The following is a 4,322-nucleotide window of genomic DNA, read 5'->3' on the forward strand; positions in this document are numbered from 1 at the left end:
CCCCTAATTAAAAAATCGTAAAAGTCTGTGGAAATGAAAGTTAAGGAGTAATGGGGGAGTAATAGGGGATTTTAAAGGATAATAAAAGAGAAGAAAGAAAAAAGAAAAAAAAGAAAAAAATTTAAAAAAAGAAAAAAGTGAAATTATATCTAGGAGTTTCTCTGGAGCTGTTGCAGTCAGTGTGGGTTCGGCTCAGTTTCAGATAGCTCCTCGTTCCAGCTTACACTTCTCGGTATCTACAGGCCCCTTACGGTGCAGTCGGTGTTTTCTGGAGGGATTTTAATCTGTTGCACCAGTCCCTTCTGAAGCGGTTCCCTTTGTTTATTTGGCTTCTGTTTGCTGGTCTCTTCAGAGCCTCATTTCCGCCCTGACACAGGCGGGCGGAGGTGGACTCTTATTCAGTTAGCTAGTTCCGTTGCGCTGCTGGGAGGGGCTGACGCTGCGGGGATGGGCTGGCGCTGCGGGGCGGGGCTGGCCCTGCGGGGGCGGGCTGGCGCTGCCGGGAGGGGCTGACGCTGCTTTCTCCGTCTGCGCTGCTCAGGCTCCCGGCTGTTCTGTATGGAGCGCGCCCCGCGCTGCGCGAGGTTCCAGCCCTCGGGTGTTACACAAAAGCGCGGAAGGAAAAGCTGCGCCTGCTCTCTGTGCCTTCCCCGTCAGAGCGGTCCAGGCAGCGAGGGGCTTGATGGGCGCGCTATCCCCAGGTGTGGCGCACTCACTCCCTTCCGCGGACCCAGTCTCAGTTTCCGCTGGCGCCAGTCGGGTGCGCGCGCCTTCCGCCCTCTGCGTCCCCAGCCCCAGTCCCCGCCCGCGCCGGTCGGGTGCCTGCGCCCTGTGTCTCGCCGCGACCTTCCCCTCCCCCCTGCCTCCTGCCTCCGGGCGGGGCTGGGCCGGTCCGCAGCCTGCGAGCTCCTCTCTGGACCCTCTTGGTCTCTTTATTCTGCGAACGGCCGGCAGTGTGTTCGGGCCGGTTAATTTACTCTCTCTTTTTGGTCTCCCACAGTTCAAGTTGGCACCTCACAGAAGTTCCCTCCGATTGTCCTCAGGGCACTCGGGCCCGGACCCTGCCCCAAGCAATGCCGCCTAAGAGCTCCCGGGACGGATCTCCGTCCTTAGCTCTTTTGTCTCACTTTTTATCTTTTATATTTTGTCCTACCTCCTTTCGAAGACAATGGGCTGCTTTTCTGGGCGCCTGATGACCTCAGCTAGTGATCCGAAGTTGTTTTGCGAAGTTTGCTCTGCGTTCAGTTATTCTTTTGATGAATTTGTAGGAGAGAAAGTGGTCTCCCCGTCCTACTCCTCCGCCATCTTGGCTCCTCCCCCAATACTTGTTTTCTTTATGACAGATAATGAGCGTGCAAAATTTTTTCTTCGTTTTTTGTAACTGATGTTATGACATGGGATTTTTCATTCTTACTGTGGCAATGTGGTGAAAGTGATTCTTTCTCCCCAAACATAAATGAGGACACTTGTGGCCCTTGCAGAAGAAGGCAGCCTTCTTGTAATCTTGACAGAAGTCAACCCAGAAAGGAAGCTGACACCCAGAAAGGGTTGAGTCAAAGAGATCACAGAGACGCTGGGTCAGCAGGCCAACCAGACCGCACCTGAAGCAAGCTGATCTTTCTGTGTTGTTGTTGTTGAGTCACTAAGTTGTGGCCTCTGGACTGTTCAATTATGCAAGTTGACAAATCCCTAATATTATTTAAAACTTTTTGAATTGATTCTTCTGTTACTTCAGTTTTACCCCCTGTGCCTCACTTTCCTCATATACAATATGGGTATAACTCACTGATCTGTGGGGAGCAAAGGCAATAATTTATGCAGTTTTTTGATCAGTGCCTGGCGCAAAGAAATGAGCTTAATAAAGTAATATGTATGTAAACACAAAGCTAGAACTGAAGTGATAGATATAGTTCCTATGCAACTATAAATTAAAAGCAAGCTCATAAATTAAATTTGAATCAAGCAGAGACACTGAAATTTTGTGGCAGTATTTAATTACAATGTGGTCATTCAGATGACCTGAAATATGCTAATATTGTCTTAAAATGTCATAGAAATTAAAACAGAAAAAGCAAAATCTTCATCAAGAACTCATGAGTCTCCTAGAACACACACATGACCCTAACAGAAACCAAAATGTCAATTCAATACACATCAAGGGCATTCCTACTGAATGAAAGAGCATAACAAATGTGATTTGAAATTGTTTCTAGGGAAATTAAACCAGCTAGATTTTTAAATTTCTATCCAGAAATTGCCCATATCAAAATTCAGTACAGAAAAAATCTCAAAAAAGTGAACTTCAAGAAACAATTGAGAGAATATTCAATTTCAGGGTACATCTCCTACCAACAGAAAAAGAGTTGTGAAAATCCTTAAATAGAATTCATTATACTAATCAATTTAATAGCCATTTTCCTTCGTAAGATAGGAAATAATATTGGCATTTAGATTTTTTTTCACATAGTTTCATAATAAGCCATTACATTCAGAGGACTACCTGGCAACACAATTCAGCTAGAGGCAGCTTAAATTCAATGCTGGTTGAATTGAATTCAGTGATAGTCCATGGTTCTAGAGCCAGGAGTTACTCATGCTGAGTAAATAATGTTGTTTTATTTATTTTATTGCCTGTGTGTTATATATACTGAGGCTCCAGCAGCTGGTACATTTTGTAACTCAGGATATTTTTTATCCTTGTCTACAAAGTTGCATTCCACTGTGTTTTCTTTCCCCAGCTATAGTTGTACTTGTTATGAGAAGTCTCCTGGTGAAAACTCCCGGTTTAAAACAATTGTGATATAGATTAGGTTGACATTTGATGGGAGACCAACCTCACCCATCACTCATTTATCAACACTGTAATGGAGAAGGAGAGATGTGATCATTTAGGAGCACTGAAATGTGACCTGGGGTACAAGTAAGATGATGGTATACAGATGCCATTGTTGTTTAGTTGCTGAGTCATGTCTGACTCGTTTGTGACCCCATGGACTGTAGCCCACCAGGCTCCTCTGTCCATGGGATTTCCCAGGCAAGAACACGGGAGTGGGTTGCCATTTCCTTCTCCAGGGGATCTTCCCCACCTAGAGATCAAACTCATGGCTCCTGCATTGGCAAGCAGGTTCTTTACTGCTGAACCATCAGGAAACGCCGTATACAGGAGGCACAGTGGTCAAGAATTTGCTTGTCAATGCCAGAGATGCAAGAGACTTGGGTTCAGTCCCTGGGTCGAGAAGATCCCCTGGAGGTGGAAATGGCAACCCAAACCAATCCAGTATTCTTGCCTGGAAAATTCCATGGACAGAGAAGCCTGGTGGGCTAAGTCCATGGAGCTGCAGAGAGTCAGACGTGACTGAGAGACTGAGAAAGCGCGCAAAGTAAAAGGCGCTGCTCTGGCCGCAGGGCCTGCCTTGAGCCACGGCCGCACGACCAGGAAGATTCAAACCCCCGCCGGTGATGGCCTGGTAGAGCCTCCCCCTTGGAGATCTGTTTGCAGCGGGTGCTGAGACTTAGCAAAAAGCACCGACACTTAGGAAGAGAGGTAACCCCGCACTGGTCAAGTCTGGGCCTCTCGGGGTGTCTGTGACCCCCCTCCGGAGAAAGAAGAAATGTTTAGAGGATCCTTCTTCCTGGGTTTTTCTTCCAGTGCAACCCCCAGGAATGGATTCCATCAAGATGCAGCAGGACTGTGTCTGAATTCTCTGCCTGTTTCCTGCGGCTCAGGGAGTGAAGAATCCACCTGTGGTGCAGGAGACCCAGGTTCAGTCCCTGGGTCGGGAAGACCCCCTGGAGAAGGGCATGGCAACCCACCCCAGTGTTGTTGCCTGGAGAATCCCACGGACAGAGGAGCCTGGCGGGCTACGGTCCCTGGGGTTGCAAAGAGTTGAGCTCAGCTGGGTGACTAACACACACAGACCTGCTGCCCCCAGTTATTTGTTGCCGTATCAATGAACTATCTAAAAGGTGGTGGCTTGAGTTAATGATTGAATTAATTAATTATTACTCACAATTTTGGGAGTTAGGAATGTGGGCAGGACTCAGCTGGGCAATTCTTTTACATTCTTGTGCTGTCTTGGGTGCCTTGGGTCCCTAGATGCTGTTCACCTGGGGGCTGGTCTGGGTCTGGAAGGCCTGAGAAGGCTTCACTCATATGCCTGGTATCTTGCTAGAGATATCTGAAAGCCTGGGCTCAGCCAGATCCCTCTCCCCTTCCAGGAGCCCCAGCGCCTTTCCTTGAGGTCCTTCCTGTAGAGCAGTGAGACTTCTCACCTGGCAGCTCTGCCCCCTTGGAGACCAGAGTGGACGCTGCCTCCACTCAA

The sequence above is a fragment of the Cervus elaphus genome, chromosome 7 (assembly GCF_910594005.1).
Source record: "Cervus elaphus chromosome 7, mCerEla1.1, whole genome shotgun sequence".
Taxonomy (NCBI): domain Eukaryota; kingdom Metazoa; phylum Chordata; class Mammalia; order Artiodactyla; family Cervidae; genus Cervus; species Cervus elaphus.